This window comes from Lemur catta, chromosome 2 (assembly GCF_020740605.2).
Source record: "Lemur catta isolate mLemCat1 chromosome 2, mLemCat1.pri, whole genome shotgun sequence".
In the NCBI taxonomy this organism is placed as follows: Eukaryota; Metazoa; Chordata; class Mammalia; order Primates; family Lemuridae; genus Lemur; species Lemur catta.
The window spans coordinates 78,314,930-78,342,817 of record NC_059129.1 but is presented as its reverse complement, the minus strand read 5'-3'; the positions used below and the strand labels follow the sequence as shown (position 1 = coordinate 78,342,817).

Genomic DNA, 27,888 nt, shown 5'->3' with positions numbered 1-27,888 from the left:
AGCAAAACCATTACATCTAAGAAGTATGCTCAGCAAATCTATGAGATGCACCAAAAACTGCAATGCCTGCAGCTGGCATCGGTCAACAGACAGGGCCCAATTCTTCTCCACAACACCCGATCGCATGTTGCACAACCAACACTTCAAAACTTAACGAATTGGGCTGCAAAGTTTTGCCTCATCTGCCATATTCACCTGACCTCTCGCCAACCCACTACCACCTCTTCAAACATCTCGACAAATTTTTGCAGGGAAAAGGCTTCCACAACCAGCAGGATGCAGAAATGCTTTCCAAGAGTTCATCAAATCCTGAAGCACGGATTTTTATGCTACAGGAATACACAAACTTATTTCTCGCTGGCAAACGTGTTGCCAGCGGTTCCTATTTTGCTTAATAAAGATGTGTTTGAGCCTAGTTATAATGATTTAAAATTCATGGTCTGAAACCACAATTACTTTTGCACCAACCTAATACTCTGCAATAAAAAAGAATAAACTATTGATATCTGCAACAACTTTGATGAATTTCAAAATAATTATGCTGAGTGAAAAATAAAGAGTACACAAGTCTATTTATATAAAATTCCAGAAAATGCAAACTATTCCATAGTGACAGAGATCCGGTAAGTTGTTGCCTGGGGAGGAGCTGTAGGGAGGGCCTCACCACACAGAGGCAGCAGGAGGAAATACTTTGGAGATGGTGATTGTTGTGGGGATGGTTAGATACTCTATTTGCCAAAACTCACAGAACTGTATTGCCTATATGATAGTATAACTTAAAATTACCTTTTAATAAATGGATTGATAGGCTCTTTGTGTATACCAGAAATAAAATTGACTTTTAATAAAGAAAAAAGAATCTAAAAATATTAATTTTTCTCACTTGTTTCCTCTATGCTGCCCTGTGAGATATTAATAATACCAAAGTATAATTCAGGAAAGGAAAAGTTTAAAAGTTTTAAAAAAATTATTCATTGTTCATCTAAAATTCAAATTTAACTAGATACTCTGGTTATTGTTGTTTCTGGCTAAATCTGGCAACACCAACACATCTGTATGTATTATCTATCTATCTATCTATCTGGTATATGTCATTTCTATTTTTAAGCAATTTAACTTCATGGAGAAACTTCCAAGATGAACGGTGTGCGAACTATTTTCCTAGGTAATTAAACATAATGATCAGTGATTTAAAGTTATTTGATATAAACCAAACAAATGCTGGAAGACAACTACAAAAAATAATTTTCATTTAAAGTAATTAAACTATTCTCATCGGCAGTCGTAGGCTATCAGACCAGTTTTCTCTGAGGCCACTGATAGTGCAAGAAAATAAAACATCATTAGTATATATTGCAGAGGGGTTCATACAAATGTGGGATAAAATCACTAAGCCACAGGGTAAAAAAGGGAGGGATTAGAATAAAAACATTTCCCTGTTTTACCCTGCTAAATTAATGTCTTTTGTGCTAAAAGAAGATGCTAGGACATGATTGCTGCTATCTACCTCTACCTGCAAGTCCAGGTTGCATATCTATCTTGAACGAAACAGCAGTTTAAAGGAATGCAGAGATAGGTGTTAACATGGCCTTGGGCTCCGGGAGCATCCAAGGGAGGCCTTCCTTTGGGGCCAGGCAGGAAGCTGAGACCTGAATCAGACTGCCCAAGACAAAGATCAGAAAGCAGAAGATTTGGAAGAGTTTGGGCCCCAGGGATCTGCTTACCCTGGACAAAAGATAGTATATGCTCCACATTAAGGTGACTGCTTCCCTACCCACCAAAAAAGTCAAGAAATTGCTGAATAGGTGTGCTAAGTCCTCCTATTTCTGAATCTGGAAGAAAAGTTTGGGACCCTGGAGGCTTCTTTTAGTAGCTTCCCTAGAGACCAGCAACTTGCCTGTCATTGCATTTCCAGTCCATGTGGTGAATGGCCACCATCCATCACGCACCATACTGCCACAAGTTGGGCTGCTCCATCAACCAGCCCAGAACACATCAATGATGTAAAAACCCAGCTTAGGGCCCACAAGCCTGAGAGAGAAAGATTAGTGAGTATAGATACAATTTTCATGGTGAAACAAAACTGCTATAAGAGAAAGATGAAGGGAAATGTGTTCAGGAGGATTCAGATGAATCACATATACACACAAACATTTTCTGGAGGTAAAACAAGCCATAACTTCCCTATGGAACAATTTAGCACATAAATTGAAGGAGAAGATAGTCATTATACAGGTCAAAAAGAATGGCAAATGTAAAAAAATAAAGGAATAGATCAAAAATATCAAGCAAATGCAAATGAAAAGAAAGCAAGAGTGATGATATTACTGTCAGTCAAGGTTGATTTAAGGGTAAAGGCACTTAAGAGTAAAGAAGGACATTGATTAAAGACTCAATACAATGGTCATTATTGGGTTTTGATATGCAGGAACATCACCTGAGCAGAAGATTAAATGAGAAGAATGAAAGTGCCCCAAGCATGGTTGGGAAGGAGGAAAGGAAGCGAAAGTGGCTAACCAGCCAAAGAGAGTAAGATTTTGGAGGTGCAGGCCAGCATCGAGCAAGGAGAGGGGAAGCATGTGTAGGGAGAATAAAAGAAGGGCCTGCAATAAATAGCCTAACAAAAGCTGTTGCCTTCAGAGAATAAAAAGTGAGGAATTTCCAACAGGGGGATGAAAAGTGGTTTCTAAGAACAAGAATGTTTAATATTTACTAATATGAACCTCCTCTGTGATCAGTCCCAAAACTTCAGTGAAAGTCAACCTCACATAATATGGCAGCAAAAATTATACAGGGATACCTTGTTTTACTGCACTTCACTTTATTGTGCTTCACGGATATTGTGTGTTTTACAAATTGAAGTGAAGATTGGTGGCGACTCGGCATTGAGGAAGTCTATCAGCGTCATTTTTCAAACAGCTCATTTCATGTCTCTGTGTCATATTTTGCTAATATTCACAATATTTCAAGTTTTTCATTATTATTAAATGCATTATGGTGATCTATGATCAGTGATCTTTAAGGTTACCGTCGTAATTATATTTGTGCCACCTACCATGTCCATGTAAGGACAGCAAACTTATCAATAAAACTTGTGTATGTTCTGACTGCTTGATCGAATAACCATTCCCCCATCTCCCTCCCTCATTTCTGGCCTCCCCATTTCCTGAGACACAACAATATTGAACTTAGGCCAATTAATAACCCTACAACGGCCTCTAAGTGTTTAAGTGAAAGGAAGAGTCTCCCCATCTCTCATTTTAAATCAAAAATTAGAAATGATTAAGCATAGTGAGAAGGGCATGTTGAAAGCCAAGCTAAGCCAAAAGCTAGGCCTCTTGATCCTAACAGTTAGCCAAGTTGTGAATGAAATCAAGAAATTCTTGAAGGAAATTAAAAGTGTTACGCCAGTGCACAAAAAATAAGATAGCCAAACAGCCTTATTGCTGGTGTAGAGAAAGTTTTAGTGGTATGAATAGAACATCAAACCAGCCATAATATTTCCTTAAGTCAAAGCCTGATCCAGAGCAACATCCGAACTTCTCAATTCTGTGAAAGTTGAGAGAGGTGAGGAAGCTGCAGAAGAAAAGTTGGAAGCTGGAAGAGGTTTGTTCATGAAGTTTAAGGAAAGAAGCTGTCTCCATAACATAAAAGTGCAAGGTGAAGAAGCAAGTGCTGATGGAGAAGCTGCAGCAAACTAGATCTATGGAGATCTAGAAGATCTACTAAGATCACTGATGAAGGTGACTGCACTAAATAACAGATTTTTAATGTAGACAAAACAGCCTTCTACTGAAAGAAGATGTCATCTAGGACTTTCATAGCTAGAGAAGAGAAGTTAATGCCTGTCTTCAAAGCTTCAAAGAACAGGCTGATTCTCTTATTAGGTGCTAATGCAGGTGGTGATTTGAAGTTGAAGCCAATGCTCATTTACCATTCCAAAAATCCTGAGGCTCTTAACTACGCTAACTCTACTCTGCCTGTGTTCTATCAGTGGAACAACAAAGCCTGGATGACAGTATATCTGTTTACAGCATGATTTACTGAATATTTTAAGTCCATTGTTTAGACCTATTGCTCAGAAAAATAAGATTCCTTTCAAAATATTCCTGCTCTCTGACAAGGCACCTGGTCACCTAAGAGCTCTCATGGAGATATACAAGGAGATTAATGTTTTCAGGCCTGCCAAAACAATATTCATTCTGCAGATTCTGCAGCCCATGCACGGATCAAGGAGTAATTTTGATTTTCAAGTCTTATTATTTAAGAAGTACATTTTGTAAAGCTACAGCTGCCATAAATAGTGACTCCTCTAAGGGATCTGGATAAAGTACATTGAAAACCTTTTGGAAAGGATTTACCACTCCAGATGCCATTAAGAACATTTGTGATTCATGGGAGGTCAAAATATCAACAAAATATCAACCAACAGGAGTTTGGAAGGAGTTGACTCCAACTTCATAGATGACTTTGAGGGGTTCAAGATTTCAGTGGAAGAAGTTACCAAAGATGTGGTGGAAATAGCAAGAGAACTAGAATCAGAAGTGGAACCTGAAGATGGGACTGAATTGCTGCAATCTCATGATAAGGCTAAATGAATGAGACGTTGCTTCTTATGGATGAGCAAGTGGTTTCTTGAAATGGAAGCTGCTCATGGTGAAGATGCTTGAACATTGTTGAAATGACAACAAAGGATGTAGAATATTAATGAACTTAGTTGATAAAGTAGTGGCAGGGTTTGAGAGCATTGACTCAAATTTGGAAAGAAGGTGCACTGTGGGCAAAATGCTGTCAAATAGAATTGCATGCTACAGAGAAATCCTTCATGAAAGGAAGAGTCAATTGATATGGCAAACTTCACCGTTGTCTTATTCTAAGAAATGGCCACAGCCACCCCAACCTTCAGCAACCACTCCCTGCTCAGTCAGCAGCCATTGGGATTGAGGCAAGACCCTCTGCCAGCAAAAAGAGTAAGACTTACTGAAGTCTCAGATGATCATTAGCATTTTTTAGTTAAAGTATGTACATTATCGTTTTTAGACATAATGCAATTGCACACTTAATGGACCACATAATAGTATAAACATAACTTTTACATGCACTGAGCAATCAAAAAATTCATGTGACTCTGTATTGTGATGTTTGCTTTATTGAGGTGGTCTGGAATGGAGCCCACACTATGCCTGCAAAGTAAAAATTATCAAAAATGCAAGGATAACTTGATAAAAACATAATTAAGGAGAGAATTAAGTAGAGTTCCTCCAGAGTTGAATACATTTAGTAGACAAATCATAAATTTCATTTAATAAATATATGTAGAATCTTAAATCCCTTCTATACTGCAGTAGAGAACATACATTTTCTCTCCTTTGATTCAAGAAACATTGACAAAATCAATCATGTACTTGGCCAAAAGGAAAAGCTTAGCAAATTGAAGTTGTCAAAAATAAAATAAAGAAAAACATATGTTTTTAAAATTACCCTCCTTAATCATACTTCAATTAAATGAGATATAAATTATAAAATTTTAACTTTTGGAATGTTAATCCATGAATCAAAATGAAATAAAACATAAAATTATAAACTATTGAGAAAGCAACAAAGTAGAACAGCAAAAGCTATACTTACAGTGAATTTATTGCCTTAAATTTTATTATTAAAGGAAAAAGGGAAAAAACAAAGAAACTTTGTACTCATCACCTGAAATTAGGAAACAGACAATGAAAAAAATAAAAATGATTAATATAAATAAAAGCTGAAATTAATAAAGTAGAAAACAAAAACAAGCCAAAATAAACCAGAAAGGATAAACAAACCCAAAAGCTGTTTTTACTTTTATTTTTTTGAGACCGATAAAGTAGATAAACTCTCTGTAACTGATTAAAGAGAGAATGCACATGGCAAATACACATGAGGGGGCACTTGCAAAAATATGCAAGATTAAAAATGAGAAGGAGACAAAACCACAGATATAGGCGTGATTAAAAGAATTATAAGAGATTACTGCTTGCAATTCTATGGCTACGAATTTGAAAACACAGAGGAAGTGAATAATTTCCTAACCAAATATAAATTACTTAAATTGCCAATCACTGTAGAAGACGTTGGCTGGTGATTAAGAATCTATCATGAAAAAAGGCACAAAGACCAGATGGGTTTAATCTTTAAAGAACAGATGATTTCAATATTATTTAAACATTTCCAGGCCATGGAAAAAAAAAGAAAAAAAGTCTCCTCAATTCATTTTATGAAGCCAGATTAATTTTAATTCCAAAGCCTGATAGGATATCAAAGGAAGATGCTAGACCCATCTCAGTTAAAAATGCACATACAAAAATATTAACTAAAATATTAGCACATAAAATGTACCTGTGCTTCTGTGTTAGGTCGGGTTTCTGGATAGACTGTGAGGCAGAGATATGCATGCCCAAGGTTTATTGTGAAGTGCTCTCAAGAACAACACCTGTAAGGTGGGGACTAGGGTGTGGAGAGTTAAACTGCAATACAACAGTGGCTTGTAACTAGCGTATCCCATGGAGAGCTCTGAACCAGTTGTGGGCTGCTCCCTGGGAGGAACTCAGCCGTGCCATCAGCAGCCCCCAACACTTGGGACAGCCAGGGAATTAAAAGCCTCCTGCTGATAGTGACATCTGGGCAGCCCACTGCAGCATCCATCGGACTCAAGTGAGGAGAGTTTCAAAGGCTACAGTAAGAAGAGTAGGCCGCGCTTGGTGGCTCACGCCTGTAATCCTAGCACTCTGGGAGGCCGAGGCGGGTAGATCGTTTGAGTTCAGGAGTTCGAGACCAGCCTGAGCAAGAACAAGACCCCATCTCTACTAAAAATAGAAAGAAATTAGCCGGACAACTAAAAACATATAAAAAAAAATCAGTGAGGCACGGTGGCGCATGTCTGTAGTCCTAGCTACTCGGGAGGCTGAGGCAGAAGGATCACTTGAGCCCAGGAGTTTGAGGTTGCTGTGAGCTAGACTGACGCCATAGCACTCTAGCTGGGGCAACACAGTGAAACTGTCTCAAAAAAAAAAAAAAAAAAAACAGTGGAATTTATTCCTGATTACAAGTGTGGTTTGCTAATAAGAAATCATGCCTCATAATAATCCTTTACATCAACAAACTTAAAAAAAATGTATTAAGACCAGATCATTATTAGATAGTGAAAAGGCATTGATTAATTTGTTAATTCATCACCTATTTCTAATACATGTATAGTTTTACACAATGCAGATACATGTCCATATCATACATTCCAACTTGTGGGTGCCGAGTCTTTTTTTTTCTTTGTCTTTTTTTCTTTGCTTTCCCTCTCCCATTCTCCCAACATCAACCTCAGTACAGTAAGCAGAAAAGAAATAACTATAGTACACTGGCCCCGAGTAGAAACAGATTTAAATTGCCCCAGATTTGTTTCAGGAAGAAGCAGCCTGCATTACCAGCTTCTCTCTTATACAGGCATGTGCTGGAGAATTTTTAATTTAATTAAACATGTCTATCTTCAGAGCCATTCTCTAGCTCTCCATTGAACACACCACCAATATTCCCTGGAGATAGTTAACTCTGACAGGATATAAATAAAAATAAATAAGTACAAGCCAAAAAAATCATCAAACTGTGACCATATGTTCAAACAGAAAGCATGCATCTTGGTAGGAGGACTGTTAAGCGTAGAAGACAACACCTGTTTGTCAGGGAATTGAATCAGATCCATTCAGAAATTCCCAGCCAATCCACCTTTATTAATGGTAAATATTCCCCCCAAAATTCCCCCTCCCCTACTCATAATAAGAGAGATTTTTAAAATCAAAAATAACATTTTTAAAGTATAAAATTTTAAATTAAAGAAGTTAGCAATTTTAAAATTTAAAAAGGTGTAAAATCTTAAACATGAAAAAATTTATAGACTCTAGGTCTCTTTCAGACATACAGCAACATGTATCAGAAATTCATCTGGACCCTTACCTTTGCAGATCCCATCTGGTGGCTTTACAGAGAGAAAATCCCAGTCACTGGGAGAACTCAGTCCTTCTAAGACGAGATGCACACCTGGCCTCAATAATTGCAGGAACTATGGTTCCTCGTCTACAGAATTCACCAAAAACTCTGGGGACTCGCCCACTCTAGGGGCACCTCAGAAGCACACTCCCTGAGGGAGATGCATGGCTGGGCAGAGTTTAGTGTCTGGTTCCCTGTTGTACACTTGCACATGCCCCATCCAGGTGGGGAGCCTTGGGACTACCAGTTAGCAGCAGGATTGGTATCACCTGTTTCCCATGCACAACCCACAGCAGAAAGTATTTCTAGAGGCTGCTCTCCCCTGCACCGAGGTTCTAGATGTAACTGCAATTTAATGTTTTATGGTCTGTCCAGGGTAACCTTTATTTTCTCTTTGTAGGCAGAGCTTCATGGAAATCCAAATAATAACGGAAGTTATCTTGCTAAGTACTGAATCAGAACAAGGGGCCAATTGAATTTCCAGTTTAATGACTACACTCTAAGTCATCCTGACACAATGATCTCAAAATAGACATGAGAGGTCTGATGCGATCTGAGTGGTTCAGGCCTGGCAACTAAGACTCCTTTTCTTCTGGATGGCAACCAAATGAGCACCACTCAGATTTTCTTCTGTAAGTGAAGAATGGTAGTGAGAAATACACCCACTCGAGTTTCTTTATAACATTCCTTTTTCAATGCTTTCAATTCTGACTAATTCCCCCTTTAAGTCAACCCATACTTTTATACATAGATATAGATATAGATATATAGATATACAGATATACACAGAGATGCTAAGGTAAATTAATATCTGTTGGGAAAATTTTGGTAAATTGCTGATAACTCAATCTTTTTCTTAGTATTGATGTTACATGGAATAGAACAAAACAGACCTAAAACTATGTTTGAAATATGTAATATCTTGAAAAAAATTTTCTTTAAAGAAATTTTAAGAATCAAAGAGAAAAGCAGGTCTTTACTTTTTGTTTTGTTGGTTGCTTGTTTTTAGAAGGAGAAAGGAAAAGAAAAAAGAAGAAAAGGTATTGCAAAGTAGACAGGAACCACTTACTTCAAGCAGTTGAAGTAGTCATGTGGTTCAACACAGGCCTAGATGGGATGAGCTCTTTGGACCCTCTTCCAACACTGTGTTACTTGGCTCATGTGCCAAAAGATACTTCTTCACATGATGTTCTTCCACTGACAATGTAAATAATTCTGAAGTGCAACAGATCCAATTCTTTATGAGAAACAGATTTTCTGGATATTGAGATAATTAATTTCATATTTTCCATCCATTTGGTGCTATTTTCCCAAGCGTTTTTCATTTTAATTCTCCACAAATTCTTTGGTGGAAAACTGCAATTACATCTAACTACAGAGAGGTAGTTAGATGGTATATGCTTAAATTTTATGTTTTAATGATGCTTTTATTCCCTTGTTAGAGTGATATGTCTCTATTCAACTGGTCTAATAACCAAGGTCAATTCAGTGAAATCGTAATGTTAAAACAACCAAAACCACATTATAGTAAATGCTTCTCACTAACAACATGATTGCCTTTTGCCTGTATTTTATTCCTTTTAACACACACACACACACAAACAAAAACAAAACTCTTAACATTCCCAATTATAATAATGTTAAGTGGCATTGAATTAAAGAAGAATCTAGATGGAGGTTTAGCAATCATAACCTGCAAACTTCCCAAATGCAATCTGGCACTAAATGGGACATATACTTACTATGTGTTCTGGCTTCCACCAGCAATCCTGCCCCAGATCCTGTAGCTATATCAGCACCATCATAATGAACTAGAGAATTAGGTAATTTTATTAGTTCTGATTACTCAAAAACTCATCAATGGTTGAGTTTTATTTCTTTGTCCAAATTTGACCACTTTTCTTTCCACCTGTGCAGATGTTTTGCCTTGTTCTTTCCATTCAACACCCATTTCTTTCATCTGCATTACAAATAGAAGATGTCTTCTCCTCAGCAATGCTAGAATTTTTACATAGGAAAAGCTTATGAATAGCAGTCTGTTTGGAACTGGGAATGGGGAGAACCAAACACTACTTTGCTTAGTTGCATGTTAATGGAAGGTAGGTTTATGGGGGTGATTGAAATTATATTGGAGGATACTGAAGTAAGAGCGATCTTACATAGACTGACAGATGAGCCAGAAAAAAGAGGGCATGGAGTATGGTGGATGGGAATTGCAGGATTCCATTAAATACCTCAGAGTAAGGTGCATCCTTCTGGTAAATATTGATTACCCACTAATGCTATAACTGGGTACCAGACAAAGATGGTATCACAAATAAGGGGTTCTAAGCTTCAGTAGTGAGAAATACACTCACTTGCATTTCTTTATAATATTATCCTGAGGATCTTCCATGAAACTGATCCGTTACAAGATCTTTACCCATTTCTATTAATAATAATGACATAAAAATATTTGTGTGGTCTCCAAGGTGCCTTACCCCAAGTCATGTTGCTTAATCAGCAATACAGTAGAAGCTTCCAACGTAAGAAAGAAATGAAGATAAAATGTGCCTTTTCTGTGTCCTTTTTTTTATATGGTTTCCTTCAGTGTGATAGGTCCACCATTAAGATGCTGAAATTTTGCTGCTTTCCTTTCACTTTGCTTGAAGATTTCTATTGCAATGTGTGCAGAGCTGTGGTCTAGAAAATATGTCATGGATCCAACCTGCCTTTTTTTACCTTTCAAGAGGCAATGTGATACAAGAGACTATGTCCCTGGACTGAAAAATCAGAGAACTAATTACCAGTCCTACTTCCACTATTTTTTACATATGTAACTCCAAACAAATCACTTTATCACTCTAGACTCCCATTTATAGAATGGAAGAGTTAACTAATTCTCTGGTTTTCTGGTTTCCCAACTTTTTTTTTTTTCATTTTTGGACTAGAATCCTTATTTGCAAGTGGAATTTTATTCAAAAATCCTAATATATAAAACAGAGCATAGTGGCATACCTTAATCTGAAGAAGGAAAAAGGCGGGTTGTATGTGGAGCCCCATCCACTTGATCCCAGCTCTCCCCTCCACTCCTACCACGTCAGCCCCTGAGTCACTTCCGTGGAATTCAGGAGATGAGAACTCATGTTTAAAAGCACAAATCTAGATGAACCTTTCCACTCCTAAATTCTGTGATTCAACAATAAGTTACCTCATTCTTCCCTGCTTGGATGCAGAGCATCTGGCTCAATTTCAATTAGTGTGTGTAATGTCAGAAAAAAAGAAAATTAGGAAGTAAAAACATTGCCAAAAAAAAAAAAAGAAGAAGAAAAGAAAGAAAGAGAGAAAGAAAGAAAGAAAGAAAGAAGAAAAGAAAGAAAGAAAGAAAGAAAGAAAGAAAGAAAGAAAGAAAGAAAGAAAGAAAGAAAGAAAGAAAGAAAGAAAGAAAAACACAGCCAGCAGAAAATAGACCTCAAATCTATGTAGGAATATTTGTTATAATGGTTTGAATTCCACAGTTACATCTGCTGGCATCACTTACTGGGTTTGATCTATGAAGCTAGGTTTGTGGAGTCCAGGTGCTCTCTCTCAATGCTGAATGTGAGGATGTGAGGAAAACCTCTCCCTACAGACTTAGGCTTTTCCCAGTTCCCCAGCTCTGCTCAATGGAGGAAGAACCATTATGGATAAACTCGTCTTACCCCTCCCTGCCATTCCACCTTGCAGCAGCTCGCTGTCATCCAGAATCCAGTGACTTAGCCAACTCTGCAGTGCCCCCGTGTCTCCATAGGTCCTTTCTATGGCCAGCCAAATAAAAGACCAGGAGCAGCATAAAAAACCTCTGGTGCAAAGAAAATAATTTTTAAAATAATAATTCTATCATTTCTTATTACATTAAGAGCTTTATTACTATGCATATTGTAGGAATAATCCAGTAAGGTGGCTTTGTCATCCCCTCCTCACAGATGAAGAAATTGAGGCTCAGAGTTTTCTTAAAAACAAAAACAATCTCTAGCACAACAACAGTGAGCTTCAAGCACCTGCACAGACTTCTTTCCCCGCCCCTTTGGAGCTAAGCTGGGGACCCCAACCTGCTTAGCCGAGGCAGCTCCGGCTGACTGGTCTGGTGCAGCTGACAATTGGTCACAGGGAGTCCATTAACCAAACATAGGTCACTTACTCATAAAATAAGCTAATGTTTAAAATACCACTAGATGTTTAGAAAATATTTTAGATCACTGACTATGGTAAAAAGCAATTTACATTATGGAAGCAATCATTTAATCATTGCAATTAGCCAAATTATTACCTAGCCCACTAATTATCTTTTAATTATGTAATTTTTAAAATTAGACATGTTATTTTAGTCAATGCCAAAATCTTATTTCATAATTTCCCAATGAAAGGTGTAATTTACAATAGGGTACAATGCAATTTCCTACAGAAATTAAGTTTCATTTTATTCTTAGTTATAAGATAAATCTTCCCATAACCGCCATGACCTGTACATAACCAATGAGAGAACTTAGCCTTTCAGGGGCATGTAATTGCAGAACTGCAAAAGGTAAAACAAAAGCAATCAGGTAGGTTTTTTCCAGACATGTTAAAGAAAGTGCTGACTTTTTGCCAGGTGCAGTGGCTCACACCTGTAATCCTAACACTCTGGGAGGCTGAGGTGGGAGGACTGCTTGAGCTCAGGAGTTTGAGACCAGCCTGAGCAAGAACGAAACCCCATTTCTAAAAAAAAAAGAAAGAAGGAAAGAAAAAGAAACACACACAAAAAAGTGCTGACTTGACTTTTACACAAAAACCACTGATCTTCAACCTAGCAGTGGTTCTCAACTGCCTACACATTAGAATGCTCTGGGGAGCTTTAAACAACCAACCAATGTGATGCTCAAGGGGTCACCCTCAGGGATTCTGGTTTAATTGGTCTGTTGGGTAGCAGGGGTGGGCATAGTGTTTTAAAAATCTCCTCAGGTGATCCTCTGTGCAGCCAGGGTTGAGAATCACTGGGAAGGTAACTTTAACCTGTGCTGCTAAAGTTTAGTTTTGGAGGGAGTTGCCGGTAGACACTGCGTCAAGAAGCACGTGTCGGGCAGTACAGCAGCATTATATGATGGATGCAGGAAGTTCTAGACAACCAGCCTGACTATAGGTTTATAAACTAGAGAGTTAGGAGTTTGCAGTGCAGAAAGGTGAGACGTAGGGTACAGGCCAAGATCCTAGGTACTCACTCTCGGTTGCCAAAACATGTCAGTATCATTTGTCAGGGACTTGCAAAAGGTCAGAAATTTGAGTAGGTAATGTACCTGCTATCAAGACTATGCACCTTGGATCCGAAAGCAAAAGTTACCTGAGTTACAGGCTCCTTATAAAATTAATTCTGTGCTACCCTTACTTTGAATTCAAAGAATCTATTTAATTTGATTTCTCCTCAGTTCTCACAGAGAAAAAAAAATTATTTGAATAAAGTGACAGCCTTGGAGGCTTTGTTTGCCAAGACCCACAACCTATGCCTCTCCTATTGACCCTTACTTTAAATTAAAAGAATCTATTTAACATATGAGGCTTTCCTTGATTCCACTTCAGCTCTCACAGAGAAAAAAATAATATTATTTGAATAAAAAAATTCTGTGCCAAAATAATAAACCTGTTAGTAAATATAACAGCCGTATGTAATTCAGAACCTGGTGTTTCCACTCAATTCATTTCAGCGTACACACACACACCTGAGCTTACCAAGTCCTGGGTAAGATAATTCCAGGATCACGAAGTTGAAAGACAGTTTCTGCCCCAGAGGGCTCACAGTCTTGTGATTTCCTGTACTTTCTAACATTACCGGGAAAAAGGCTGTAGCAGCCTAGACTACAGGTGAGTTCAGTCCTGAGTGAGAGAGCATAGCTGGGAGGCTGTCTTCAGCCACCAAAGATGTTACTAAACAATTAAGTTAATGAACCCTGACAGCCCCCAAAACAACCAAGTGTGAAACCCGAGCCCAGAACTCAAAAGGAGGCATGCATGAGTTTGTTCTTGTTTAAAAAAACAACCTTGATTGAGACTATTAACCTAAAAAGGAAACTGAGGCAAAGTTAACGTAGAGAGTTAATTTGGGCCAATGTTGAGGACTGCAGCCTGGGAAACACCGGGAAGTGCTGCAGAGAACAAAGGAGAGGCTCAAGTTTACTCAAGGATTACTTGAGATCACGAGTTCAACACCAGCCAAAGCAAGAGTAAGACCCCATCTCTACAAAAAAATATTAGCTGGCATGGTGGCATATGCCTGTTGTCCCAACTACTTGGGAGACTAAGGCAAGAGAATAGCTTGAGCTCACGAGTTTGAGGTTGCAGTGAGCTATAATGATATCACTGCATTCTGGCCCTGATGACAGAGTGAGACCCTGTATTAAACAAACAAACAAACAAACAAACAAAAAAACCCATTAATACAAAATTAGAATTTGGCTTTCTTCTTTTTTTTTTTTTTGAGACAGAGTCTGGCTCTGTTGCCCAGGCTAGAGTGCCGGGCATCAGCCTAGCTCACAGCAACCTCAAACTCCTGGGCTCAAGCCATCCTTCTGCCTCAGCCTCCCACGTAGCTGGGACTACAGGCATGTGCCATCATGCCTGGCTAATTTTTTCTATATATTTTTAGTTGGGCTGCTAATTTCTTTCTATTTTTAGTAGAGACGGGGGTCTTGCTCTGGCTCAGGCTGGTCTCGAACTCCTGACTTCGAGTGATCCACCCACCTCAGCCTCCCAGAGTGCTAGGATTATAGGTGTGAGCCACCGCACCCGGCCTTAGTTTTTTTTAAACAACATTTTCATGTAGGATTGATGAAGAAATAATAAAAGATTTTTGTTCAATTTTTGAGTAAACTGCAAAGAAAGAAAAGGAAGGGAGAGAGAAACATTCTGTGTGCTTCATGCTGTCTTTAGTAGGCTTTTGTTTACTTGGAAAAATGAATCTCCTCTCTAACAAAGAGTAAAGATTTTTGCTTTTTGAAATCTTTTAATTATCACTTTGGTTAAATGAATGGCTATTACTTCACCATGATCTGAGATTCTATTTTGATTGAGTGTTTTAACCTTTCCTATTTTGATGGACTTTTTTAAACCTTTGACATATTTGAAAGGCTTCCCAAAATCAAATTTCAAAATCTAAAATTAAGTCTTTTTGACTGTAAACTAACTTGGGATGTTTCAGAGGGCCCTGAAGCATCCAAAACAGAAATAATAAATAGGCTTATTTGATAGGTTAAATTGTATGGGAAGCACTGTCAAATAATAAATGATGTTTAACCTTTTTGTAAGTTGTATTTATATAGATATTCTATTGAAGTATGTGTTTCAAAATTGTCTGAGAGTCTAAAAAATCTGTTATGTCCTGATACATGTTATCAGTCATAATTATGCCTATTATATTAAATTGTTGTAGGCCACAGAAAATAACGAAATATCCTTGTCGATTGCATCTTTAACAATGGCTATTTAAGTCTTGTTGTCTAAAGTTAATTGCTTTATTTTCATGTTTTTTTTTCCTGAAAACTCTTCAAATCCTAAAGTGTTGTGTCTTCAGTGAGGTTCATAGAAAGGATGAAAAGAACTCTGATAAATACAGTTTTCTGACAACTTTGAGATTATATCATTGGACTGGGTAAAAATTTCTAGAACTGTGATGGAAAAAAAATAGACTCATAAAATTGCTACCCTAACATACAGCAGAATAAGAATTAATTACATTAGACTGAAATAATTTTTTTATAACTTTTTGTTTGAAACATTGCAGATTCTTTATGTTTTGTTTTCCAAAATTAAGGAAACTTTTTTCTTTTAAGCTTTACAACAATTGGTTAAAATATACTTTTGTGAACAAAATTGAAACATTTGCCTTTCTCTCTACCTGATCACCCCAGAATTCAGAAACTATCATGAGTATTTTTATTTTATGGCAATATAGTTATTTGCATATGTTCAATAATAATCTGTTCTTGTTAGAACACAATTGGAAATGCTATTTTACCGAAGTTTTGACTGCAATGTCATATTTTCAGATATGGTAAGACAGCTTTAAGGAACTGAGGTTGGCATTATGAAGCCAATAGAAGCCTTTGGAAAAACTGGAGTGATACCTTAAATACTCTGTTCACAGGATTTCCTTATAGAAAGTAACGTCACTTCCAACAGGATAGGAACCTCAAGATACTTGAGGGACTTTGAGATGAGACAAATTCACCCAATTTATACAGACATTACAGACATAGTTTGAGGGTGGTCAAATGCTTGGCTTGGCTTCCTTGCCACAAAAGGCTTTAAAAAGCCTATATGAAATTCCTTATGAAAATACTAACAAGGCCAACTTAAAAAGGGCCTATATGATGAATCACTATTCTTACTGAGATTTATGTAAATAATTAGGCCAAGTTAATGAAACTAAACTTATTTTACAAACAAATTAGTCTTGTCATTAAATATCTTTGGTAGAAATGGGACACGAAAAAGAGAAAAACTATGTTTCAGAAGAAAACGTAAAAATGCACCTGTTATTAGATTCTAGCCCTATTTATTGTTTTTGAGTTTTTATTAGTTGCCTACAATTTGGACAGAATCTTGAATTCTTTGCTGGTTACAAATCTGAAAACTAGCATTTCCAAATTTTTTTCTCATTTTTCTGACTTGGACTCCCTGAAATTAAAGCTGTTTTTTTCCTGAGGCCTTACAAGCTAAGCTAGTCAACTTGGCTTTGAAGAAAAAAAAATCACTGTAATGGTTTATATTTGGACAAACTTTACACACAAACCACAATCCAATAAAATCTGTCAGATTGCCACTGGTCTCTGCTGACTGCCCTCCAGACTCTAGAAGGACGAGCTTGTAGACTGCGCCAGACATTGACATTTTTTTCCTTCTGGTTCCATAAAAACATCTCATATTAAAGTCCTGTTTGCCTGCATCATACATAGAGGCCCAGCTTTGAAAGCCTATATACAATGCCATCTTCAAAAATGAGATATAACTGTTTAATTGGACTAGACTATTCCCAGAAATGAGAGACTAGTTTAATGGGATCCTCTCCATTTAGCTACTAACTTGATTGTTCTCCCCACAGCCACCAACTCAGCTTTTAGTGTGTAAAACCTCTAGGGAAGTTTCAGATAGGGGAGTGTTGGGGCTCAGAAATCGATACCCCAAAATATGGCACTTTGACATGCTGGACTGAGGAAGCAGCCCCAAGGTCTCCTCCACCTCCCATCTCTAAATCCTCTGTCTCTCCCAAAGCACAGGATGAAGTTGTTCTCTGAGGTTCCTTAATCTACCTAGTTCACAGACCTCACAAAGAAAAACACAACTGCATTCCCTGTTTTCTTAAACTTAACTCATATCACAGGAAGAAAGACTGAAGTCTGTCAACACCAGTGGACAGACAGACTTCTGTCACACTGCTCTGCAGGCCCAACAGACTTTGTCCCAGGCCATTACATGTTCTCCAAGTTCATTGAATTCCCCTAAAAGTTATTTACTATCCCCCTTAAAATTACCCACATTCCCTATTTTTCCCCCACGAAGAAGTATATATAAGCACCTGTAACCCATTGGGTTATTGAGTAATCCTTCTCCTGTAATTTCCCTGTGCTGTACACATTAAAATGAATGTTGTATCCTTTTCTCCTGAATCTGCCTTTTGTCAGTTGATTTTCAATGAGCCTTCAGGTGGCAAAGGAGTTTTCCCTTGGCTTCTACAGTGTCTTTCAAAGAGCAAAAGTTTTTCATTTTGATGAAGTCAAGTTTCTCCACTTTTAATTTTATGGATAATGTTGGTGTCATACCATAGTTTTGTTTGTTTGTTTGTTCTGTTTTTTGAGACACAGTCTTGCTCTGTCACCCTGGGTAGGGTACAGTGGCGTCATCACAGCTCACTGCAACCTCAAATTCCTGGCCTCAAGTGATCCTCCTGCCTCAGCCTCACGTGTAGTTGGGACTACAGGCCCCACCTTCCCCGCCCTGGGTAATTTTTCTATTTTGAGTAAAGATAGGTCTTGCTCTTGCTCTGCTGGTCTCAAATTCCTGAGCTCAAGTGATCCTCCTGCTTCCGCAATACCATAGGTGTTTTTTCTTTTGTTTTTCTTCTTAAGACTAGTCAAGTGCAGTAGTGATATCACAGGTTTTTGTTTGTTTTTTCAGAATATTACGGGGGTACAAGATATCACAGTTTTAATTACCGTAGCTTTATAATAAGTTTTGAAACCAAGTATTGTTAATTCTCCACCTTTACTCTTTTTAAAAATTGTTTTGGCAATTCTAGATTCTTTACATTGATTTGAAACCATTCTTTTTTCCAACATAAACGTTTAGTGCTAAAAATTTTTCCCAGACATACTGCTTTAAATGTATCCCACAAATTTTGATATGTTGTGTTTTCATTTTCAATCAGCTCAAAATACTTTTTCCTGTCCTTTTCGATTTCTTCAACATATGGATTATTGAGGAGTATGTTGATGCCAGCCAAATAGTCACAGAATTTTCTGCAGCTATTTCTGTAATTGATTTCTAATTTAATTTCGTGTGGTCAGAGAACATACTTTGTGTTACCTGAATACTTTTAAATTTATTGAGACACTTTTATGGCCCAGTATATGGTCTACCTTGGTAAATGTTCTGTGTGCAACCTGAAAAAAATGTATACTCTGCTTTTGTGGGGTGCAGTAATCTATAAATTTGCCTTCATCAGTTTTAATTGTCCATTTATTACTAGGTTTTGAGACTAGTGATAAAAACTACTAAAGATTTTTGTGCCATCTCTTTTAGAAGAACTATTTTTAATAGTTTTTTCTTTTTTTGAAATGCTTTGTTTTGTGAATTTCTCATGCTGGCAAAGTACAATGCATTGTTCTTGATTTTTATACAATATGTTAGACCAATGAGTTGGCATCAGAGAGCTAGATCACTAACCCATTCAAAGAAAGTTCTGGATTACCTACTCCCTTTAATCTGGAAAAATATTACTAATTCTGTGTTCTTATAAATGTTTATTGCTGTGACTTTCAAGCAATTTTTGTCAATATATCAAAAAATCAAGCTTGCAGTAACAGCCAGGATTGGGAGCAACATAAATGCTATATAATAGATAAAACTGCTTCAATATATTATGATGTATTTATGTAATTGTGTATTGTTCCAAACACTCATAAAAACTTTACATGGGTTATGTCACTTAATCCTCACAATTCTACCTTATGACATAATGTTCATTTCTTCATTTTTAGAGATGAAAAAACTGAAGCACAGAGAGACTGAATAGTGGTTTCAGGACTCAAGAAGAAGTCTAGCTCCAGGACAACACATGCTCTGTCTTACCATCCTACGCACATATTTTCATTTAATGCTTGGGTATCACCCACGTTGCAGCTCAGGGCTGAGGGGTCTTTTAGCACTCCTGGCCCACCTGTACCTAAGATGGAAAGACCTGAGTTAATTTTGCCAGCACCACCCCACGTCTTCCCTTTTATGCCCCCCAAGCTCAAGAACTATCCCAGGCCACTTTCTCACTACCATCTGCTCCAAACTGCGCTCCCTGTCTCCACTCCATTTACCGCTGTCCTGCTCTTCTTGGATTGGTGACTTGAACTCAAACTACCCTTAAGTTATGATCTAACACTTCATTAGGAACCAGTTTTCCGTAACTGCCCCTGGGTTCTAGACACCAAGGCCCTTGGTCAAATGCCATCAGGTTCCACACCCAACTCCAACCCTGACTGCAGTTCACCCCTGCCTCATCCCACAGAGGAAAGTTAGCATAACTTATCTCCACGACTGAGAACTCACTATCTCTACGTGCACCTTTTTCTCTTTAGCCAGTTCTCCTCATTAGAAAATTAGTTGGGATATGGAGTCCAGATTTGTCTCCCAGTAGTTTCTACCTGGTGGTCCTAGTTCTTTATCTTGGCCCAAAGAAATCCAATTCCTTTTCCATTATGACAACAGTCCAAAAATGTGAAGAACCCTCCTGAGTTTTCTCTTCTAATATCCCAGCTACTTAAAAGCACTCCTTAAATGACATGACTTTAAGATTTTTCCACCGTCCTGCTCCCTTTCCTAGAGCCTGGTCCATTGGGGTAGCCAACTCAAGCATCTATAAGGGCTTATCTGGGAATACAAATAAATGAACTAAGGACTGGAGAATACAAGGCCTGCTCTAAAAGGAATAGCAGCTACTTAGCTCCAATTGATTATTGCAGGGGCAAGGTGAGCTCAGATTTGCCAGATCCTACCAGTTTTCAAAAGAATCTGAAAATCAAGATTATGTGAAATTAAAAAAATTTTTTTTACTACTGACAATATTTCACTTTTTTGGTCCTCCTCCGCCAAGACCAAAGATCCAGCATGTGGCCATCAGTTTGAGACTTTTAATCTACAGCCTTTTTAAAGAGAGGCAGCCAGAACAAATTCAAAGACATTAGGTATGGTCTGAACAGTGCAGAATAGAGTGATTCTAGACCAGTGTTCTCAACCCACTTGGAATAGGACGGTGCATCAGAACCCCAACCCAAAAGGATTATCAGAACCTTGGGAAAGAAGTACTTTGGCACGTGTATTTTGAAAAACACTACTCCCAGATGATTCTAATGCATCCTGAACCCCCAGCTAAAAACTGCTGGGGGTTCAGGATACACCACCTCAAAATATGACTGTAGCAGACTAGAATATACCACCCCAAAATATACTTTTCTGGCATATTTTGAGCTGGTTATTCTGAGAAACTGCAGACACAGGAGTAGCTCTGAAAAGCTGTCCTTTTATAAAAGGAATTTACATCTATAAAGGAAATCTACATTGGTAAAGTATCTATATCAGGAAGAAGGCTGCTCCAGACAATTTTTTTTTACCTGAGAGACTTATCTGCATAACAAGAGAACCTTTATTCACCATACATTTCCTCCCGTCACCCTCCCAGAACTTAAGTTGCACCCTCCCCCCGCCCAAGCCCCAGGCCCCTATTCCTTTCTGTGTCTTGTAAAACTATACTTTGCTCTTGCCCTATAATCCTATCTTTCTCTCCTAGATAAACCTCATATTTGTGCTTGCCTAACTTTGGTGTGTCTGGTCATTCTTTGGCCATGAGCACACCAAGAACCGACTTTCAGACTGAAACCTGACAATCTTCCCTCTTTTGGTCAACCACTTCTTGCTGTTGACCCACATTAAGTTAATTATCAACTAGTTCCTATAATTTTTTTCTTCTACAATCAATGGCTAAGTCCTATTACCCCCAACGTGTACTTGTGACACTGAAAATTTAATCCTTTTTACATTTTATTTTATTAGATGAGTCTGTGACTCTAGCCAGTCAAGACCTTCTCATATCTTAATTCTTTTAGCCAATGTGTTTTCTATTTCTCTCAGCTTCACATAATCCAAACATTTAAAGAGTCTGCCTTTTATCTCAGACATTGATTGAAATGGCGAATACAATGGAGGGTCTGCTTCTCTCCAGTAGCACCCTGCCTCCACAGTGACATTGGGTATGGAGATATGCTCACTCAACTAGTTTCAATTTGCCTGATTGTCCTTTTCTACAGGCCGTATTTATTCATTTTTTATAAGTAATTTATGGAAAATGAGCCCCCTTCCTGATTCTCTGGCAGTTCTTTCTTGGTCTCCTTCATAGGTTACTCCTCCTCTGTTTATCAATGGAAAATATTGGATTTCTTGATGGTTCCAGTTGGATCCATGATTTTCTAATCCACATCTCTTCTACTTTTTTTTTTTTTTTTTTGAGACAGAGTCTCGCTTTGTTGCCTGGGCTAGAGTGAGTGCCATGGCGTCAGCCTAGCTCACAGCAACCTCAAACTCCTGGGCTTAAGCGATCCTACTGCCTCAGCCTCCCCAGTAGCTGGGACTACAGGCATGCGCCAGCATGCCCGGCTAATTTTTTCTATATATATATTTTAGTTGGCCAGATAATTTCTGTCTATTTTTAGTAGAGATGGGGTCTCGCTGTTGCTGAGGCTGGTCTCGAACTCCTGACCTCGAGCTATCCACTCACCTCGGCCTCCCAGTGTGCTAGGATTACAGGCGTGAGCCACCGCGCCCGGCCTTCCTACTGCATTTTTAATCACTATTTGTACACTGATGGCTGCTGGGTTCCATTTCCCCCTGAGTTTGAAACTCATATGTGTAACTGCTTGCTGGAAATCTCCAAATAGATAAACTACAGGTTCCTCATATCACCATATACAGAACTGAATTCTTTACCTTTCCCACACCCAAACCCGTTCTTCTGATTTCCCCATGTCAGCAATTAATAACATTACCTATCTAGGTACCATGCCAGAAATCTATGCATTATTCTAGATTTATCATACTCTCACATCACTGAATCTAATCAGTTACTAAATTATGCCTTGTGAACTAAAATAAAATTTTAAGGCTCACCCCCCCACCGGCTGACTGAATGGATCACCTCGTGGCCAAAGGAATATCCTAAAACTAAATTGTCTGCCAGGAGGAGGGAGGTCTGACATGCTTCATCATGCCCCTCTTCCTTCTTGGGGACATCCTTTGTAACCCATTAACAAGCCTAAGGGTATGCATGACAAACCTACAGGCCCTCAGTTTACACAACAAATCTATGTCCTGTGGCTTATCTCTGATAAACAGCAACTATATTAAAACATTCCAAGCCCTTAGACAAAGCTTCATATCTTTAACCAATTACAAGCCAATGAATCTTTATACCCACCTATAACCTGCAAGCCCCTGCTTCGAGATGGCCCACCTTTTCGGGCCAAACCGATGTATGAGTCCCACGTATTGATTTATGACTTTACCTGTAACCCCTGTCTCCCTGAAATGTATAAAACCAAACTGTAACCCAGCCACAGCGAGTCCACTTGCTCAAGGCTTCTTGGGTGTGGCTCCGGGTCATGGTCCTCAAATTTGGCTCAGAATAAATCTCTTTAAAATTATTTTAAAGAGTTTGGCTTTTTTCTGTTGACAGCCTATTTTACATCTTATATTTCTCAAATACATTTTTCCTCTCAACTCCTATCATCACTACCCTAGTCCAGGCAGTAACCTCTTCTTGATTGGATTCTATCAATAACCCCTGAGCCAGACTCCCTGTTTCCTGTTTTGACTCACACTGTTGCCAAAGGGGCTCACATAATTTGCAAATCTGACAGTTTTACTCCAGCAATTAAAATGCTTCAGTGGTTCTCCTTTGCTTTTATAATAAAGTTCAGATTCATCAGCATGGCAAAAAATTCCTTCTTTGAACCTGGCTTCAACCTGCATCTCCTGCCATTTCCCACTTTGCACTTTATGATAATATCACACTGACTTTTATGCTTCCAGTAAACATGCTACCTTGTGTTTTCTGCCACTGCTGAAGCAGATCTCTCTGCTTGGAATCTCAATACTAATTCCTGCTCATTCTTCAGTATTCGACTTGCCCTTTGTCTTCTTCAGGTTGGTAAACTGCCCCCCTCCCCATTCCACCCTCCCCCCATCCCCCACCCCCGAGCTCTTTCACCATTTTAGACATACTTCTTTCGTAGCAAATACTATTTTATTTGGAATTATTCCCTTATGTCTGTGGCTCCTCTAGCATACAATTCTTTATATTTCCAATGCTTGTAATACAGTAAACACTCAAGAAATGGTGGTTGAATTTTCAGTGACAACCAGATGATTAATGTGAATGATATTTCCCTGATCTATCTATCTGGAAAAACTGATTTTAAAAAATTGTTTCATTAGACATACCTATTCTTCGTAAACTCAAGTTCTAGTGCCTAGTGCCCACTAGTTTTTTTTTTTTCCTAGAAGCAAAGTTTTCTACAAGGGGACATACAGTAAATTTTTAGATTTTTTTAGGCCCTGTGGTCAACCTCTCAATTCTGTTGTTGAAGACTGAAAGCAGACCTAGACAATATGTAAATAAATGGGCATGGCTGCATTACAATAAAACTTACGAGGATAAGCAATGGGCTACATTTGGCCTGTGGGCCATAGTTTGCCCACTCCTAATCTAGAAGCTTCCAAACAAAATAAAAATCCAAGATTTCTCTTCCATAGGAGTCCTACATTCTACTGCCATATCTCTAATAATCCCTGATAAATTCCAGTACATTTTGCAAATACAGTTGGCCCTCCGTATATGTGGGTTCCACATCCGTGGGTTCAACCAGCGGTGGATCAAAAACACTCAGGGGAAAAAAATGGATGGTTGCATCTGAACTGAACATGAACAGACTTTTGTTCTTGTCATTATTCCCTAAATAATACAGTATAACAACTATTTACATAGCATTTACACTGTATTAGGTATCATATTGTAAAACAGGAAAAAGAGCAGGAGTGACTCCATGACAGGCTGGACCTCCTGGAATAGGCCTAAGTTTCGGTTTCCCCGAGGCAGGTCCTCCCCATCCCCAAAATGACGCTGATAACAACTAAAAGGTCCCGAGACTTGGAACCAACCAATCAGAAGCCAACACGAACTTGGAGCCAACCAATCAGGAGCCAACATGATCAGCCACTCTTGAAGGAGCAAATGAACTAAGGGAGGGAGGGGGATGGTGTGCCCAGCGTATGTAACCTACTGAAGAGTATAAAAGCTTAATTTTTACTCCAGGGTGGGGTCCTGGTTCATAGAGAGGCCACTGTGTTCGTGCTCTGGGACTTGGACCCTAGCTCGAGCTAGCCAATAAACTCTTTTGCCTTTTGCAGCCTCGGTGACTCTGCCTCTCTGTTCTTGGGGCTGAGGGAAACCGGTTCTAACAATATGTAATCTAGAGAGGATTTAAAGTACACGGAAGGATGTGCATAGGTTTTATGCAAATACTACCCCATTTTATAGAAGAGTCTTAAGCCTCTGCGGACTTTGGTATCCACTAGGGGTTCCAGAACCAATCTACCACACACACCAAAGGATGACTTTACTCAACACCAACATCAATGGGTGGCAGAAAATAGCGTTTGCCATCACGGCCATTAAGGATGTGAGGCAAAAATATGCTCATGTGGTATTCAGGAAAATAGACATTGACCTCATCAAGAGGTTAGAGAGTTCACTGAGGGTGAGGTAGCACGTGTGGTCACCATCTTGCTAAATCCAGGCCAGTACAAGAACACAGACTAGTTCTCAAAGAGACAGAAGATGTGAAAGATGGAAATTACAGCCAAGTCCTGGCCGATGGTCTGGACAACAAGCTCCGTGAAGACCTGGAACAACTGAAGAAGATTCTTGCCTACAGAGGGCCATGCCACTTCTGAGGCCTTCCTGTCTAAGGTCAGCACATCAAAACCACTGGCTGCCATGGCCATACCCTGTTCGTATCCCAAAAGAAATGTCTCTAGGCCTTGTCTTTTTTTTTTTTTTTTTTGAGACAGAGTCTCACTCTGTTGCCCAGGCTAGAGTGCCGTGGTGTACGCCTGGCTCACAGCAACCTCAAACTCCTGGGCTTAAGCAATCCTCCTGCCTCAGCCTCCCGAGTAGCTGGGACTACAGGCATGCGCCACCATGCCCAGCTAGTTTTTCCTACATATGTTTTTAGTTGTCCATATAATTTCTTTCCATTTTTAGTAGAGATGGGGTCTCGCTCTTGCTCAGGCTGATCTCGAACTCCTGAGCTCAAACGATTTACCCGCCTCGGCCTCCCAGAGTGCCAGGATTACAGGCATGAGCCACTGTGCCCAGCCAGGCCTTGTCTATTAATACATAATTTATATTCAAAAAAAAAATCCAACAACTCATCACTGTTGTTTATTATGCAAAATCTCCCTTCTTCTACTTCTTGAAAATAGGAAAGGTGCTTACCCATGCCTGGCTTACTGGCACTTCTACCATTCCTTACAGTTCTACTTTCTTTACAGATTAGATCAGCAATGTAATTTGAACATTTTTCACAGAACACTGGAATGGAATTTATCAGAATTGGAAAACTATTCAGAGTATAATTATGTTTTCCCACTTTGAGCTTCTCTTTGTCTTGCTAAGGAGTCTCTCCTGTCCTGACTCTCCCCTCCCTAAAAGCTGAGGTTGAAGGTCTTGGTCTTTCCTAAGTAATCTTTCAACAATAGATCACTGCTGACTGGACTCCACCCAATAGCCTGTTGCCTCCTTGTTCCTCTTTTTAAAATAAACTTGAAAAGTTATGTTTATTGTTCCTTGAATTTTTGCAAGCCTCAACTGATTTTGATCTCTAATTTTATGCTAGTAAAATGTACTTGCTCTCGGTCATGTTTCCTTTCTTCTGAAAACAATCTGTCTCCTGTAACAGGAGGGTTCCCTTCATTGCAGTGGGACAGCAGACGATACAGAATTAGGACCTAAAGATAGAATTTTTAGCTACAGGGGAAAGTATCCAGCCAATTTCCAAGTCCTAGAACAGTACCTGACACTCAATAAATATTTGTGGAATGAATGAAAAATGGTTATCATTAGACAGAGCAACATCCAAGTGAAAGGTAAGCCGAGCAGAGTATTCATCACTACATAACCAAGCAGGCAGAGCCTGATTATGGAGGCTCTAGGACAGGTGACTTGAGCAGATAGCACCAGGCAAGTCTGCCAGCAGATAGCAGGGCTTCAGTACTGCCAAGGTGTTAGAGAAAGAGATGCAGACTCAGAGAAAGAGGCATGCAGGCCCAGTGGCCAAACCCAATTTTTAGATGTGGGACATATAGCAGCAAGTCTGTCTTTTTTTTTTTGAGATAGAGTCTCACTCTGTTGCCTGGGCTAGAGTGCCATGGCGTCAGCCTAGCTCACAGCAACCTCAGACTCCTGGGCTCAAGAGATACTCCTGCCTCAGCCTCCAGAGTAGCTGGGACTACAGGCATGCGCCACCATGCCTAGCTAATTTTTTCTATATATATTTTTAGCTGTCCATATACTTTCTTTCTATTTTTAGTAGAGACGGGGTCTAGCTCTTGCTCAGGCTGGTCTCGAACTCCTGAGCTCAAATGATCCACCCGCCTCGGCCTCCCAGAGTGCTAGGATTACAGGCATGAGCCACCGTGCCCAGCCAGCAAGTCTGTCTTGATGCTGATTTCTAGGAAGGCAAAAGCTCCCTAAATTTCTCCTATGTTATCTTCTAATTCTAATCTAGAAATTTGAAATAGAATTTCCCAAAAATCTATTCGTCATAGTTTTTCTTTAGAATTGAAAGAACTCAAGGCTTTTTGAGAAATTTCCCTGTAACCCCCCACTTTGTGCCCAAGGAGAGTCCCGCCACGGTAAGGTGCTAAACTGGATTCAAAGATTTAGATAGCAGTCATGGTATCCAAGGTCCCCCAGGGACTGAAGTTTCACAGGCCTCAGGTGTAGACCAAGTAGAACCTGATGATTCTTTACAGTGAAATTCTAATGGATCTATATTTCTTAAGTTTTGTGTTTGCTAAGTAATTTCTTTTGTGTGAGGGTATCTAGAATATAAATATAAAAAACAAAGAATGAAAGAGTTTTAACACGCAAAGTAACTAGTCAGGTATCACATGTTCTTGCAGTTGACAAACGCCATTGCTTACTCCAAGGCTGTTCCAACTCTAACTCCTAACACAATGTCTGGTAGGAGCCAGTAAAAATTTACTGAATGGGTGAACAAACAAATGAATGAAATAGCCAACCAGTTAAGCTAATTTTACCTTGTTTTATTTCATTTTTTTGTGTCAGAATTTACAATTTTAATGTAACTCAAAATCTTGAGAGGTGTCTTGTTGCTTGTTTGATTCAAGGGAACAATCCGTGGTGGGGTCCCTGCCTACGGAACAGCAGAGTGCTGCTAAAAGAGCAGGGGCAAATACGATATTACATCGTAGGTAACAAAATATGATGTTACATTGATTTACAAAGTCATTTTTCTCTACCATATTTTTAAAAACCTTTGAGCAAGATCCTTG

At 38.9% G+C, this 27,888-nt stretch overlaps 1 pseudogene; it reads left to right on the top strand.

Moving 5' to 3' along the window:
• The first annotated feature begins 62 nt into the window (after positions 1–62).
• On the top strand, positions 63–25,347 carry LOC123632106 (annotated as a pseudogene).
• The last annotated feature ends 2,541 nt before the right edge of the window (positions 25,348–27,888 follow it).